At 35.6% G+C, this 18,192-nt stretch overlaps 1 long non-coding RNA gene across 2 annotated transcripts in view; it reads right to left on the bottom strand.

The window, feature by feature from the left end:
• Positions 1 to 18,192, bottom strand: part of LOC108969070 — a 216,708-nt gene that overhangs the window by 41,544 nt on the left and 156,972 nt on the right. Inside the window, exon 3 of one of the 2 annotated variants that reach the window (XR_001993379.1) lies at positions 12,267 to 12,298. The exons of the other annotated variant lie outside the window; for it this stretch is intronic. This is a non-coding gene — a long non-coding RNA (uncharacterized LOC108969070). The remainder of the gene's footprint in view (positions 1 to 12,266; positions 12,299 to 18,192) is intronic. 2 annotated transcript variants of the gene reach the window in all.

Below are 18,192 nucleotides of genomic sequence, written 5' to 3'. Positions count from 1 at the left end.
TTTATATTTCATTATAAAAATTTCTTTTTTATTCTTGGTTAAATACCTAGTTTATGGCTCGAATTTAAGCACGGTTTTTTTTTTACTGGAAAGGATTTTGTAATAAGTGCCGGTGTCAACGTGGAGGCATATTTTTTCTATGGACTTTCGGAAATGTTATGTTAATGGTCGACATTTGAATTTTCATTTTGAAAATCACACAAGATCAAGATTATAAAAATATATCTTTGAAATAATAAAAAGTTCGTATAAAATATTTCTATTTTATGGAAAAACTATTGAAAATATGTCGCTTTATACTCGAGGGAATCCATGTAACCCCACAAATTAACTATTTTGACTTACATCCGAAACAATTTGATCGCTTTTCGACTTTAGAACATATAACTTCTATACAATTTTTTCAATTTTTATATATAAAAAGTACGTGTCACATTTTTTGTTCGCGATGAACTCCTAAACCAATTAACCGATTTTASTAAAATTTATCACACTGTRTCCAGTTTGAACCCACTTAAAAGATAGGATAGTAATAAGAACTCATAAACAAAAAATATTGAGATAGATCTATTAAATTGGCGCTCTAWTAAATGGACAGAAAGGCTGGWAACYAGACATCGTACGTTATTTTATATTTCAGGTGATAATACATTTTTGAGTGTATTATTAAAATATTTGCAAATTGTGTGCCATATCGCCTTATTCTAAAGCTGACTTCGAACCAGTAACAACTCTGTTAATACAACGGCCTCATAACCTTAAATAAATTTACTTTTAACTATATTACAATAATACATATGTACAATAATACATAATATCGGAACAAGAAGGTCCTTCGAAACATTTTACGGGCATGTTACGCGATGGTTTCAGAAATTTTCTGTTTAGAGATTATTAGTATTTGAAAATCGTATGGTGGAGGCTATCATAGAGTACTATTTTTTTCAGAGAACTGAGTATTCGACGAAAATAGGATAAAGTTACAAATTCTAACGAGCGCCAATTGTAAAACTTTGTCTGCATGAAGACGAGGTGGAAACAGCTCAGTATCCGCTAGACTGAGCTTGAAACATAATATCCTGCACTGAACCGGCCAAACTGCGGCGAATCGAAATCAATTGCCACAYTAAATTTATGAGAGGTTCAGAGAGCTTTGTTAATATACGAGAGTCTCTTGATCTAYAGAGCAAAGGACCGGTTTCCAGCGTCAGTCGMGTGAACAGTGTCTACRCCAATAAAGAAGAAAAATCGCGTGAACTCCGTCCAAGGACCCAATGCGCTGAGGCTCTCCTGATCAAATGTAGATGACAAGAAGCGATACTTTTCAAATTTATGGTAAAAAAAAAATGGGATACCAGAAGGTGACGAGTGTTATAATAATGAAAAACTAAATATACTGAGTTAGACTAGACTTTTATTGAAAAGCTGGAATTGCTTAAAAGGCAGAAGAAATAGAAAAGTAATTGCTTACTACCATAGAATAGACAATTATTTTATTGTCTCTCTGCGCTACATTTTACAAAGCCTTTTTTGTTTCTCTATTTTACAAATAAAACACGCTATAACCTCAAAATTTAACTACAAACATATTCTAACTTTTTCATGAATTCTGAAAACAAACAACAACAAAAAATTGTTTTTGGCAAACGAGCTGCAGCCAAGAAGTGTGAAATATTGAACGACAAATGCGACTAGACAAATCAGCGTGTGGTCAAAGGTTGGGCAAGATATATGCATACACAACAACTACAAATACGAACGAGGCGGCAAGCRGCCTGCTGTGGCGGCGACTGCACGGTGACAAGTGTTGCGCGATTGACAAGCCGCAAAAAGTACAGCCACTGTATGTGCCACCGCCAATTGGCGGATTTGTATGTTGCACTAACCGCCGATATGTGTGTGTGTGTTTGTATGTGAATGTCAAGTTTTTAAAGCCGTTCTTACAAATGTGCCGATTCGGCGCTTGTCAATTACATTTAATTAGTTTTCAAATTTATTTGCGCGCGTTGCCGAATGTGTCGAAGTGTGGCAATTGCTTTGAAATATATATATTTTTTTAATTTCGATTTGTTGCTCACACCTTTTCAAGTAGGCTGTTTGTTTTGGCTAAAGMGAAGCGTTTTAAGTGATAATTAAAATATTTAAATTTCAAGAACTTTTTCGTTATTTACTGTTAGAATTTTTTTTTTTTGTTTTTGGCTGTGATTTCGTAGTTCCTTTTACCGAATTTTCGAACTCATTTTTTTTTTTTTGTTTTTGGCTGTGATTTCGTAGTTCCTTTTACCGAATTTTCGAACTCATTATTTTCGGGCAACAATCTGCCCGCTCACCACACTTTTGCTTTCTAGGTTAATTGGCATTTATTGGCAGGTTTCTGGTGACGGCGGCGGCACCGGCGCTAGCCTAGAAACACGCCTTAAATTCACTTTAAATTCGGYCAAAAATCGTTTTTGCTTCCTCACCAGCACACATACATATTTACTGGGTATTTATATATTTATTTATAGCTGCAGTTTTTGTTGTCTTTTGTTAGTAGCAATAGTTGGCAGCACATTTCTCATTCGTTGTTGCAACATAACGGTGGTTTYGTTAGCTTTTTTTGCAGCCCGCGCCTGCGATTTCGATCGCATTTCACAAGTGGCCGCCGCTGACGCCGTCGCCAACGCAGCCGTAGCAAATCTGAATTTTAAATATTGCCGTTTTTTTATAAGTAAGCTAACCGTTAATGTTTCGTTGCAAATAAATCAACGTTTAAATTAGTAATGCCAAGGTGGCATTTATTTCTTGGCGTCTACTCGTATGTCCATTGTTGCGCTGCTACATTTTGGCGGGAAACAAATCGATTTCATTGCGGATAAGTAAGGTAGTAAAGGTTTTATGAAAATTATTTGTGTTTTTTGCAAAATAAAAAATAAAATAAAAATTAAATAAAATATATAAAAGAAAAAAAGGTTGAAAAATCCAAAAAATTTAAAAAATATTTGAAAAAAATATATATAAAAATATAAAATATAAAAAAATTAGAGATTAGCAGTTTGGCGCCAACCTTGTATGTTTGCGGAGCAGAAAGTTAAACTCAGTATAGAAATATATAAGTAAAAATAATATTTAAATAATATAAACGAAATACTATTAACTACGTAACTTGTCAGTGACTCCTTTAACATACGTGGTACTTTAAAATATGACGTCACATCAGTTATTATACATATATAATGGTGATTTTGTTTCAATTAAGAGTAACATATCTTATTAAATCATTGATTGATATAGAATTTGAAACTCAAACACGCTTGAATGAAATCATGTGACATTATGACATATGATGCAACATCACGCGATTTCCTATGTAGCGACTAACTGGCTGAAAACTACAAAACATAATTTCTGACATAAAATTTGAAGTTCAAACGTGAAAAAATTGTGTCATGTGATGTTACGTCTTATAGTGCAACATCACATGCTTTTTCATGACTATACTTTGCGACTCAAAAATCTTGAAATATATTATTAGCCAAACATTTTGAAACTACAAATAGAAATGTGCAAACATGTGAATAGGTGATGCCAGGTCATATGACGCAACATCACATGATCTTTATTTTGTGATTTAGCTAAAAAAAAAAAATGCATTATCAACAAATATATTTAGAATTATTTGAAAGTTGTATGACATCATATGGCTGCAAGTCGTGTCATGTGGTAAGATATAATAATATACATTTTTACGACTTTTTATGTAGACAGAAATACATACATATATGAAAATTTAAGAAGTTGTTTTTTACGCTAAGGATTTTGAAAAAGTATTTTTTTATCAATACTATTATATATGTATATATATCACATGATACGAATATCAATGTGATATTTACAATAAAAATGTCCTCTATTTAATTGAAACATAATTTGTTTAAAATTGAAAAAAAAACTAGGTTAGAAGTGATATGATGTCATATCATGCAACACCTTGTCATGTGATATCACATGATATCCTCATTTTGAAGTTGTGTTAATTTAGTTTTAAATATATAATTTTAATACCATTCATATGATGTGATGTCAACTCATGTGATGCGATGTCATATGATTAATTATAATGGGAGATTTTTACATATCTCTTATAATTTTTGGTTTAATTCAGTTTGAAACGTTTAAAATCAGACATATATGCGAAACAAGGCATAAAGTATAACACACGAGCATCATATCATCTTGTGAAATTATTAGAAATTTCTCACATCAAAACATTCCAATGCATTGTAATACATCAAATATGGTATCACGTCGTTAAGAAAGATCTATTTTTCCTAGTAAAATCTCAAATAGATAAGCACTGAATATATATAAAAAATGCTAGGAATTGATAACTAATGCTTCCGCTGCTTCACATACCCACGCTTGACCCACTAACCAGCGCAAAGTGTGTAAAAATTAACCTGCCACAACTCAACTTGTGTAACCGAAGGAATCAACTGAGTTGTTGTGGTAAAAAACAACAGCCACACAAGCCAATACGCGCACACACACGCACATAATCGCACATTCAGCGGTATGAACTTTATCACATCATCTGTGTCGCTCATCACCTACTTTGAGTTTCTTACTTCCACGCTGAGTTGACCTAAATTTGAATGCGGCACAGTTACGGTTAAGCTGCTGTTATTGTTGTTGCTGTGGCTTTTTGCAACAAAACGCTTGAGAGGCGTCAGTTGTTGCAGGTATCCCGTAGTGCAGAGGCAAAAACAAAGCGCCAAAAACAATTTACCAATTTATGTGGCATGTTGCATAAACACACATATACACGCAAATGCGCCGTTGCACCGATGCACTGTAATGGGATGTGATGAGGCTGTGATTTGGCTGCGCCTGTAGCTGCTTTTTTGCATTTTCTTTATTTAAAGTTATTCATTTTACTCGCCATCTTCGCGTCGCTGGCAAATCACTAAATTTATTTGTTTTCAGATTTTAAAATATTTATTGCCGCGTTGTTGCATGTTGACGCGTCGCACTGCAGAAAGGGCTTGGAGCGGCGCGCATGTGCACACTTATGCATACGAGATTGTGGGATGACGGCTCGGTGGTGGTGATGCAAAGAAGATGCCAAGGAAGTGAGCTTTTAGGTGTTACAAAAGAAGAAAGGAACAAAATGAGCTGAATTTTGGTTAAACCACAAAGAAATCAAGAAACAAAATTAAACAAAAAATAAAAAAAGTAAAAAAAAAGTAAAAAAAAAGTAAAAAGCAATAATTCTACGCCTGTTGCACGCGAAAATCGCAAATAAATGGGCGATGGCATTAAACATGCGTCTACTGATTTTATTACAGCATCAGAGTGATGCATTATCGCTGCAGATGCCAACATTTGTTGTTGCTGTTGGTTATCTTAAGTACACTTTTGTTTTTTCTACTCTTGCATTCAGATGCTACAGAGTATTATAGTTTTGTTCACTTAACGGTTGTGCGTATCACCTAAAACTAAGCGAGATAGATATAGGGTTATATAAGGTTGTCAAATATCTCCCTACCGCTTTTTGGCTCTTTATTCAATGCTTTATAAAAAGTGTTACAGTAATTGGATTTAGGTCAAATATGCGCCGTTTCGTTTGATAATCTGTTTCCATCTTGACGGCAACTTCATAATTACCCCTCGTAGAAGCCCACAGCTTACTTGCGAAGAACTCGGACATCCACTATTCACCAGCTTCTTTTGAGTTCAACTTTGCATTAAAAAGGGCGTTCGCCATGGACAGGAACAGGTGGCAATCACTTGGCGATATGTCCGGACTATATCGCGGATACGATAAAACCTCCCTGACGAGTCATCAACGAAGTGTTTGATCTGACGTTGTCTTGGTGGAACACTACACCCTTCCTCTGGCCAATTCTGGACGCTTCTGCTCGATCGGCTGCTTCAAGCGGTTCAGTTATTCGCAGTAGATGGTAGAATTAAGCGTCCGGCTGTATCGGAGCAGTTCATAGTGAATGATTCTCTCCCAAACCCACCAAATACACAGCAAAACCTTCCTGGTCGTCAATTCACGCTTGACCACTGTTTGGGACGATTCACCGGCCTTCGACCACGACCATTTTCGGTTGATATTGTTGTAAGTGATACATTTTTCAGCAAGCTTTTTTGTGTATCCAGCCTTCTGCAGATGGTTTAAAATGAGTTGGTGACAAACTCCCATCTTCTGGGCGATGTCTAGAGAGACCACATGGCGGTCTAAGTCGATGTTTTCCATGATTTGATCGGTATTCGTCGTCACAGGTCTTCCGCCGGCTGGCTTATCCATGTTGTCTTTTTCACCCGCTCAGAATCGTCGAAACCATTCCTCGGCAGTGCGAAGTGATAGAGTGCCATCCCCCAAAATACTATTTCAAACCGAACTGCAGGTGGAAAGATTTAGATCCTGCCAGACTATGGTACTATATTTCTAACTGTTCTTTTCTATTCCACAATCGTTCTCCGCAGGTAAGATATGTTACCATATTAGGAGCAAGAGAGAAGTAAATATATGAACGGATTGAAACAACAGCAATGTAATGGCTTTCCTGAAGGTCCTTTGGTTCCGTAACTTTAAAAGATTAAGCAAATAATATGGATGTAATAGAGATCTCTAATATCTCAAAAAAATCTTTTTGGCAGTTACATATACAGTACATATAAGGTATACATTTTGCTTCGAGTGGGAGGTTACGAAAAATTCAATTGTCTCGAAAAAAGGCAGCATTTAAGCGTTGAAGAAATACAACAAAAGTGATCAACAAAAAACAAACCAAACAAAAAAAAAAAAAAACAACAAATCAATAGCGCATCACAAATACCACAAAAATTACAGGATGCGGCTCGGCGCTAAAAAGTGGAGAAAACGCGCAAAAAACATAAACAACAACACACAAACGGCAAAATGAATGAGTCGAGCAGTGCAGCGCCTTAAAACCAAATGCGAGAGCTCGATTGCTTGATTTTTTATTTCAACATAAATTTGTATGCATATATTTGGTGTTTTTGTTGTATTTCATAGAGTTTAGCTTGTTGGCTGAAGCCCTGCGGCTGAATTATTTAAGCCGACGAATTCAATTAGGGGCACCGCCGCAAACGCAGCAACAACGGTTAAGAAAGCAAAAACAACAACTATATTGAAAGCCAAAAAKACGAGTATATGAAACAACAACAACAATGTGCGAGTTTTAATGCCCTTACCAGATGAGGCGTTTGACTTGATTTCGACGCGACCAAATGCAGCGCAGAAGAAGAAGAAGCAGACSAAGCCGAAGAAAACAAAATACAACGTATGGGAGAAGACTGGGTACAACGCGGTTCAGYGGAGACTTGACGCAGCAGCAGGCGTGTTGGGAGTGTTGCAGTTGTGAAGAGGCGTCTCATCAAGCTGTTGTTGCATGCTGTTTGCGATTGTTGCAATGCAAGCGTATATGGTTGTTGCCAGCGCGGCAGTGATGTGGACGACAAATCGTGCGTTGGCGTTGACGAGATTTACTCTTTGATTTTTTGTGATTTTTTTTATTTATTTTTTGATTTTTTTTTTCTTGGCTTTTTATGCTAATGCCTTTTGGTTTCTTGTTTGAGGCTCTACAGTCTTCGGCTCAGCTGCTGTTGTGTTTGCTTTTGTTGCTCTTGCTTTATGATCGTCTTAGTGCAGCTGAGACAAGTGTAGTGTGTGCTTGGCGTACACTTCGTTCCGTTGCGCCGCCGGCTCATTTCCATTTSCACTTGATGTTGCAAATTGGCACTGCTTATATAAACAACACATAAACAGGGTGCTTGGTAATTAGGCGCATTAAACCAGGCAACTAGCTGGTCTCTACAAAAATACACAGTAAAATGGGTGACATGGTATTAGATGTAGAGAAAAATCTATTTTACAGGCAATTGGAGACTGAAGTGCGGTACTTGGTAATCGAGATACTTCGAGTGCCCAGCGTAATATTCTATTGAACGTACAAAAGCTCAACAAGTTTATTTAAAAGAAAAAGTTAATGAAATCCCAACTACTCACAAGTTATTAAGTAAAAATCAAATGTTTGCGGTTGTAAGGCAGACAGAATGCGACCGAGAATATTCCAGAATTATGTTCTTTTTTAGACCATTTCAAAAATTATTTCAGAAACTAGTTGTGGTATATTAGTTGCAGCTATAACAGCAACAGAAATGATTTTTTTTTTTTTTTATTTCAGATTCATCAAGTCCCTTATCAAGTAAGTGCTCTCTTGAGTTCCAGTAGTAATTATGAGAATTTTTCCATTCTTAATTCTACTCATGATTTTTTATTGTTTTTTGGAAGTTTATCAATAAATGAAGTATAGTTAAAACAGCAATTAAGAGTGAAAAACCTTAAATAATCTTGAGATTAACAGACACCCTTTATTTGCAGATGTTTTCAATTACCATATTGAATACGAAATATGGAACAGTTCAATTTTTTATTGGCAAGGTGGAATCAATTTGTTGTTCCTCTTGTTCTGCAAATTTTGAATTATTCAGTTTTMATATTTTTTGTTTGATAATAATTTGTATTTTGTARACAAATGAATTTTTGGAAATTCACACACCCAAAACTTCTTGCGAAAAGAGAATAACATTTATTTGCGGTTTGTTTTCAATGTACATTGGTGTCAAAATAATTTGSACTTATTGGATGTAATGGACTATTGCATAACATTGGCGACTCAAATTAGTGATTTTGTGTTGCATAATCGACAATTCACAACAAACAATTAGACTTTTGACGTAACGCTTGCCATAAAATTCTGAACTAAAAATGTTGCTGCTGTGAAATATTGAGGGAAATTGATATTTTTTAGAAGAAATTGCTATACTTGATACTAAAATATTCTTTGGAAAAGTCCAGAATTGAGCTACGCAAGCGGGTCTGTGGTTAAGTACGGAGAAAACRAATCTGCTTGTGTTCACACAAAAACACAAAATACCTCGCTTCTATAAATGTGACACAACTTTTACTCAATTAGTAAGATTAAAAGAGAGACTAGCAATGCTGTATRTATAGGTAAATAATCAGCACAACTTCGGCCATCTCTAACTCTCTTATGCACTCGTGCTACAAAGCTACGTAAGAAGATCGGTACAGCAGTATGATAGATAGGAGTAAAGATATCCACTTACTGGAAACAAGTGAAAAGGGTTCATAGGTGCGCTGCGTTGYGTATAACGGGATCTCTAAGAACCACTCCGATGGTTGCTCTTGAACTCGAGCTAAACSAATATATCTCTTCAATGAAATCTCCGCAGCAAAATCTTCGGAGCAACTACTGGTTGAGAGAGAATTTATATATGCAACCTTCGAACATAGCTCGATGCTTAAGGACTGTTTGACAAGCACGGACTRCATAAAACCACTTTTTAAGTGGGAAAGAAAGTTCAGTGTAAACTTAGAAGAACTCCAAAGCCAACATCTACATAGAAAGCCAAACAACATATAAGACAGTAACCTCTTATCGCATAGCGTCCTGAAATGCCTTCGGAAGCAGACACTAYTGAAGATTGATGCCAGTAATAAGYGACTTTCCCACTAATGGATGGATGYAAATCGCAAAGGCATCCATAACACTGTATAGTAGACAAGTCTTTACGATGATCTAAATAGAAACATAGTAAGGAAAATCAAAACACGATGTAATGAGCTACAAAGGCTACAAAGGTTCAGCAAAGGTCATGTGAAAAACGGTAGAACAAAGTACACAAAATTCTTAGTGACATTCGATATAATGGACTACAGGCACATGATTGGAATACTCACTGAACACAGTCTGATGCCGGCACACGCATGTAGAATAGGGCTGACAGTTAGCGATGACTATAAGAAATGCCAAGAGCAAAGAAACAAAGGAGTATTTTGTCGACTTGTCCTGCACAARCAAGGCAAAGCTTAAACAGTTGGGACCCCACGGTATTAAACACAGTAACAAGTGTCGATACTAAGGCCGCAAAGGCTATTGCAATTTATGTTCAACGCTAGAAAGAATGAATACTAAACTACGTGACGGTATCTAATCTGACATCGTTAAAACTTAACTTAAGACTTTGAGAAATCTAAAACCTTTGTACATAGCAAACATTTTAACAGAATACATGTTAAAATTGGAAGAGACTTTTATTTTTRTGACAAAGGGAAGTAAAAGTTTAGTCAATAACATAGAAAAGAAATATTTCACCTAATTAAGACCTAACTCTATCCAAACCTTTTTTCTATYATTTTCAGAAATCAATTTAAACCGAAGGCTTTCAATCAAGTGTTCTCGCAAAAAATCCACGCTTTCGAGGGCAGAAAGTKATTTAAATTTGATTTATTTTTGAAAAGAAAAGCACAAAATCAACTAATACTAACAGTATTAAAAATGTTAATCTGTTTTCAATAACAATRAATGGTAACAACACACACATAACGGCTTTCCAAAGTAAGCAAGAGAGATATAAACTGAAATATGTTTTGGATTTCAAAGCAGAAAAATTGTGAAAAGTGAAAAAGTTTTCTAAGAAAAACTTTTGCAACGAGAATTAGGACGAGTATTTATTCTAAAAATATTTTTTTTGCAAATGATCTCATTATAAGCACTTTCTATATATTTAATGAGAAATTAAATTCAGAGTGAAAGAAGTGAACACGAAAAAGCAAAAACAAATTGCGACAGGTTGAAATATAAATGAATACGCACACATATGTACTTTACGAGGATACMTTTACATAACCTGAGTTTCTTTGTTTTGGGTTAAACGCTGATGAGGTCTTAAACAAAACTAGCTGCTGAGTCAAGGGCGGTTGACAAATTCACTACAATGTAAGCGATAAATAACAACAACATTGCATACAAAACAAAATTAAAAAAAAAAAAAAAAAAAAAAAACAACGAGAGCAGCAATGGACAGTGAGGCAGTGAGGCGTTGACAAATTTACAAATGAACACAAATGCGTGCAACTGCCAAGTGGCGACAACACGGAAATGTGTTAATGGTACTTGCGCTCCGCCAAATAAGGCTGCGTAGTGACAGCGCCACAGCRCGCAGGTAAACACGTATGCAAAGTGTTATTGTTGTTGTGCATAGTTTGTTGGCGATAAGCTTTTCTTTGTGACTTGGCATGTGGAGTGAAATTAAGCGCATCGCGGCGGTCAACAAGCGCGACACGAGTGAGCATTGATATGTGCGTAGCGAGAGCGCGCATACACATGTACACAACTTAAAGTTAGTAAATATATATATGAATATATATATGTGTATGCATGCAAAATTGATTGCTGCAGGCGAAAAATGTTTCGCTGCTGGCGCAAATGACGGTAGCGCTTCGCACGCCAACCAACCGCCCAGCGGCCACTCAAAGGCGAAAGCGCTAACGCCAACAGTAATAACAGCAAAAAGAAGCAAGGCCAAAGAAATGTGGCATGCGATCGAGTGTGGCAATGCAAATCGTGTCGATTTGTTCAAATCAAATTGAAATTTACCGTAAGGTTGAAGAAGATCAACGCGCCGACGACGCCATTTGCGCGCGACGTTGCACGCAAAAGCACAATAAAAAAAAAGAAACAAAAAGCCGCTGATAAACCGTAAACAGCTGCAGCATTAAATACAACAGCAAACAACAAATCAACGGCAAGTGACCGCATTTGCAGGCGTGATATTTACTTTTAAGGTAGCTGGCGTGTCGCATGTGCCGCTATGTGCGCGCGCCGCCATGTCCACTAAATTTGGGGGTGGCGCGGTRTGCGCATGCGCTTTGCATGTCGATCGCGCTGAAGTCGGCGCGCGTAARCACAAGTCGTGACAACATGTTTTTCGGCATTTTTATCACCGCCGCCGCTTTAAAAATACTGCAGTTCGCGGTGACATCTTCGCCGCGTTCGTTGCTTAAGTCTTTCGTTTCTTGCCAAATGTAMGTGTATAGGCTGGTGTGGCACAACAAACACAAACAGCGGCGTGCTTGGCTTTCCTACATTGATTTGATGGCGTATTAATTAGTGACCGTTGGTTATTGCTTATACGCACTGACAGCTGCCGATTGGCGGCGCAAGTGGACGCACGCGCACAGCTACACATGCCAAGGCTTTGAAATATGTGGTGATTGTAGAAGTTAGTGGTAAATGCGTTGATATTTGGTGTACGAGTATATAAGTATGAATTAACAATATATTTCTTTGATATAAAGTTTATTTAAGCCGTTACTTAAGTTAGGCGAAACCCTTCTCAGTTCATAAAAAGCATRTTGAAATGTTTTAAATTATTTTCGAACTTACCCAAACAGTCACTCGTGTGTTCATAAATATTACTGGAAACGAGAAAACAAGAAAATGTAAACAAGAATAAACTTCAATTAGAAATTTCAACTTATATTGACCCATAGATTTTAGAAAGCAAAAAATGAATACGATAAATTTATATGAATTTGGTAAAATGCAAGAAAAAATCCTATTAAATAAAATAAGTAAATAAATATAAAATTGTATAATAACAAAAAACAAATTATGGTAAAAATAATGCTCGCTTCTCACATAAAAAATTTTATTAACTTTTGGCAAATAGTAAATGAGGAAAAGGCTTGGTCAGACCTCATATAGCATGGTGAATTCTTTGAAATTCACATTAAATTATTTTTGTTGTAAATGTATCTCCCTTTCTTTAAAATTGACTATACGCCCTGCCAAGAAAGTATCGGGAATTCTTGATTTAAATCTGCCGCTTATATGAAAAAGAGTTACATTTTGTCTTAGGTTGGTACAACTATCCTTAATTATGATGTTAAAAATTGGCGTGATCTGTCAACCAGTGTGTTTAGAGCAGCTATTTACGTCAGTCATCCTCAGTAGTGTTTGTCAAGTTTTACAATGACCGAAAATATCAATCAATATATTTGTGTTAAATTTTGTGTCTAATCGGATTGCAAATTAAGTAAAAATTAGATAAAAATTAGAAAACTTCCGGAAATGTTTGTTCGGTCTCAGCCGAGATTACTTAGCCACTTAGCCGTTGTCTTTACGAACTTTCCCTTGTCAAGCAACAGGCATCTAACCAACAGTTTATCATTATTTAGATATTCCCCTCAATCTAATAAATAAATAAAATTAATTTTTTAGTATACACTAATTTTTGATCTACTAACTATTTGACACATAATGTGAAAGAGAATATTGATTGATTATCTATGAAAAGGTTTAAAAATAAATAAGCGCAGCAAAATCGCCACTTTCAGCGGAACGAAAATAACAATGACCGCATCAAATCGTAAACTGGCTAAATAAAATGTCAAAGCTATTAAACGCAAAAAGAATAAATAGCTGACACCAATACCAACAACACTGCCAGCCACAATAACGCCACCACTGCGACAGAACAAATAGTAAACTCATTGCYGCAGACAACAACGCTTGCCGCTACGCCTGCGCTGTCACTCACAGACGTCGACCATCAAAGGCGTCAATGGCCACGGAGCTGTCAAGTGTGCTGGTGGCTGCGGTGACTCCATTTAATATTCATAAATATAAGCCATAAGAGTTTATGGTAAAATTCGCAAGCCATTTTTTTAAAAGCAAAAAAATAAATGAACGTTATAGAAACAAAGATAAAAGTACARCAACAACAGATGTGATTAACGAACACATTGTGTATGTCAAAAGCATCGAAAGGGYACAAAAGTAAATATACTCGTGTTACTAAATTGCTGAAAGCATAAGCGCCAGCCAACAGGTTGTTGATGTCTAAAGGCAAATAACAAAAACAAAAAMAAAATGCAGAAAAGCGTGTGTAATTATAAAAAAATCAACTTAACTGAAATCGATTGATCAAAATAATAATATAATTTAAGCAAAACCACCAACACAGTAATCATATGTATGTACATATACATATGTGACTGAGCTGTGCGAGTACATGAGTAATGGCCCAGCAGGAAAGTAAGACAGAAACGCAAATGATTGTGAAAAATAAAGTGAGATTTTGTTAAAATAATAATTTGGTTAAAAAKAAAAAAATATGTGACTAGTGCAAAAGTAACTAGTTGTGTAACTAGTTTGCCTGAAAACTAACGAAAACTATTTTAAAATTACTAAGTTAACCTTTAATGAAAAAATGTAACTAGTCCAATAGCGCCTAGTTATGAACTAGTTTTTGTATAGTTATGAAAACTTATTTAAAATTACTTAACTACTTTATTATAAGATTTCTTTTTCCAAGTAACTAGACGTGTAATTAGTTTGAAGTGAACTRTTCCCAATGTTGGTTTTATCTTTTTCTTTTTTCTAAATTAACCAAAAAAAAAAATTTTTAATTTTAAAAATTTCCAACTGGTTTACGCTTAACAGCACATTCACGCTCGTTTAACACCAACGACACTGCGCAATGTATGTGCGTTTGCATGTGTGCGTGTGTGTCAACATGACAAGTTGAAGTTTACACGCGTTCATTTGCGCCGTCAGGTGGTTTCTATTGATTTTTCATCTATTTTTATTATCATAATTTTGTTTGTTTTTATTTTTGCTTGCTTTAGCGATTATAGAACACCGACAGGTTCAACGTATTTTTTTACAAGTCAATAATTTTTTTTGCGACCGTGCTTCCTATGATTTAATTTGATTTTCCAAACGCCTTTGCATGTGCCTCGCATTTGGTTTGCTGTCAATATTTCTATTATTATTGCTTTTGCTATTGTTATTGTTATTGCCGTCTTAAGCATTATACCTGTTGCTGTTGGCAGGCGCTTTTTGCCATTCAAAAGTCGAGTGTTTTTATTCTTTATTTTATAAACCGCTTTGCTATATTTTTTTCTTGAACCAAAGGTGGGTGGCTGGCTCTTAATTGCTCAAGGGGCACTCAAATCATGCAACGCGCGAAAAGAGCCGAATTCTAACGACTTGCCGGGCTGACTCAAGCGCGGTAACTTGGCTTCCACCACGCTGTGGACAATATTATGTAATTATTTTTAATGCTATTGTTTTCGTTGTTTTCTGGTTCCTTGTTTTTGTTCTGCACTGCACCGCCTCTATTGCTGATTAGCATTTTGCAGCCGCTCGCATTAATTGAATATTAAATCGACTTCGCGTTCTCAGTGTGGTTTAGCTGCTAAAAGCGAATCAAAAGGAAACGCGCGAGTGTTTATTAAAGTTGCGAATTAAAGCATATTTCCTTAAAATAGATTTTATTACAATGGTTTAAGCGGACAGCGCTGGGAGTGTTGGGATAGCAGTGCTGGCGGGTATGATTGACGGACTCGTGAGGCTGTGTGGGCTTATGCTAATCACAGGTTCTCTTCGACAATGACTTCATGCTAATTTTGCCAAGATTTAATGAAATATTATTGTTTATGGTCAGTGTTCGCAGTTGTTTATGGATTTTTTTTTAGAACTATTATATTTTAGTGGGAACAAATCAAAGTATTAATAGTATTTAGTAAGAAAATTAATAATTTTTGAGCCAACAAAACCCTTTATATATAGATTATTAATTACACCCGGTAGACAACCATTTATGACTCAAGCTCTGAATTCATTAAGAAAACTAACTAATATTATTAATATTATATAAAAAAGGCCAGAACTAATGGTTCTAACTGTTTTGGCAAAACTCTTTTTTTTTATTCAACATAGTGCCCTCCAAGGGTGATACACAGATTATAGCGACCATATAACGTTTCGATACAATTTTTGAAGTACAATTTGTCCCTTGCTTAGGTCCCAGTTTCAGCGACCACACACACCACAACTCCTCATTTGATGAAATCTTCTTCCCAGCGAGCATTCACTTGAGATCTGAGCGCAAGAAATAGTCGCCGGTGGCCAGATCTGTGGAATACTCTGCATTCGGAAGCGATTCTAAGTCTAAATCATAGATTCTTGCCGTCGCATTCAGTAACTTGTAACACGGTGCATTATCCTAGTGAAACAACACTTTCTTTTTCTAGTTCTTTTTTATTGGCGGTTTCGGCCTCCACGCGGTTCAATAATGCTATGTCATAGACGCTGTTGATGATCCTYCTTTTTCATGGTGGTTAATAAATATTATTCCATACGCATTCCAAAATACAGACGGTAGAATTTTACTGGCCCTTTACTTCGCATTTACAGTCWTTAGAGCGGGTACAACGTGTGCAGTCCACTCGGATGACTGTCGATTGGATTTCGAAGTGAATAATATATATTTTATCAACATGCGAAATGTCTTTTTATCCATTTTTTCCACAATAACAGAAGTTGCTCACTCAAAATGTTATAAGTCACAAACTAATGTTCCGACAGCAAATTAGAAAAAATTGGGGCTAACTAAAAGCCTTCGTTMTCGTGGCGCCATCTATGAGTCAGGTACAAGGACTTTTCAGTWGACCTGCTAATACATATTTTTTCGCGGCAATTTTTTGTTTTTTTTTTTTTGTTCTAAAAAAAAAGCCTGAAAATGAAATCGACAATGAATGGCACTCACTTTGTTAAAAGATTGATCTGTCCACTGGGACTAAGATCACCATGGGTTTAACATTCAAAGGCAGTTAAGAAAACTGTGCTTGACACTTTATTATAGCTAAGTCAGAATTTTTGAATGACAACTAATCTTTATATTACTATATTTGGGTACATTAATAGCAAAGGAAGTTGAAAAGTTTTTCGATATCATGCGAAATCTGTTTTGAAAATTTTAAAACTTTGCCGCAAAAAACATTMCACATTCGTAAATTTTTCGAAATAAAAATTCAAAAAAAACATGCCGAATTTTGGTGTATTATTATTTCGTAAAAAAACAGTGACACCAACTTAAAGTAGTACCTTTAGTATTAATATGCAACCAATTGTAAGACCGTGGGATCTCCTGCTGAGTAAAATTGCACTAACTTTCTAACAGCGCTCCTTTAACCAGAAACTTTAACTTTCCCGCAAATTTTAAAGAAAACCCTTTTAATTCTTCTGCTGCATATGTAAATTTGTGTTAGTGCCACGTTGTTTTAAAAGCTCTACAAATTTCTTCAACAAACATTTCCTTCCRGCTGCTGTAAGGGTATGGTGAGTCTTCTGCAAAGTCGTTGAACCTCCGCACTTCTTTCAAAAAATGGTTAAAAATGTGGCAAAAGCTTACCAGCGGGACGATTTTGAAGGCAGCTAAGCCATAGTCTTTTCGCTGAAGAGCATTGAATCTTCCAGCAAGATTCTGATTCAGTATATAAGACAAAAACCGCACAGTAAAGARTTTAAGCAATATTCCTGGTTTTACAGCTGCTGGTGATTGGCCGTCTGAAAGCCCATATAGGGGCTTCATTGAATTACAGTTTGTGATCAGAGTAGCAGTAGACGTCCTGTCGCCCCACAGCAATTTGGAGAATCACTAAAAGTTTTTGGTTCGATCAGCTTTGTCCATAGAAAATGTGCKTGCTGATAATGAAAAATTACTGAATCGTTTGAGGGCTTATGTGAAGGCGAAAGGTAACCACTTCAAGCAAAATTTTTTTCATAACTCATTTTGATATRTTTAATTAAATAAAATTAACTTTATTACAAACTATTTTATAGTTTTTTTTTACAACACACTGAACTTGTAACASAACTTATGGTAGGTCTAAGTATATACGAACAAGCATTCACAGAATAATTTGAATTTTACCAAAATCGATCAAAAATTCGCTGAATATATTTGTAGATACTAATACAAGATACTAGTAAGTTTTTTATTCAATTGAATATGTCACCCTAAAGCACTTTGAAAGTTTTTTTGCGMGTAAAGGTAATTGGGTCAATCTTTAGAATTACTTTTTATTTGATGATGATGTTAGGTATTATTTAAGAATTCAAAATATTTAACTATAAAGATTTTTTGCAACGTGCTAAACTGCTAGTTAACCGGAATGCAGTCACCGAAACACCGATCAGATCGTTAAGAAATATTGAATGCAGAAATTTAGAGAGAGAGACTTTTGCGGGTAATGAAGCCAATACCTAGGCTCTTCAGTACCCTATAATTTTATGAATTAAGACTTCGTCGAATTTTCTATCAAGTGTACTGAACAACGATCATTAAAGTGTCAAGTCGCTGCCTAAAGTTAGATCCAAAGAAGTTAGAATTTTTGTTGGAAGAAACATTAATGTGTTATATATTTCAGCGAAATGCATTGATTATATAATTTCGAAAATGAGTAAATAATTAATTTATATTAGAAAATCTCTCTAGGTAATGACTGCTGCTGCAACTAAG

The sequence above is a fragment of the Bactrocera latifrons genome, unplaced genomic scaffold, assembly GCF_001853355.1.
Source record: "Bactrocera latifrons isolate USDA-ARS-PBARC rearing strain unplaced genomic scaffold, ASM185335v1 scaffold_24, whole genome shotgun sequence".
In the NCBI taxonomy this organism is placed as follows: Eukaryota; Metazoa; Arthropoda; class Insecta; order Diptera; family Tephritidae; genus Bactrocera; species Bactrocera latifrons.
This window is presented reverse-complemented; position numbering and strand designations above follow the sequence as displayed.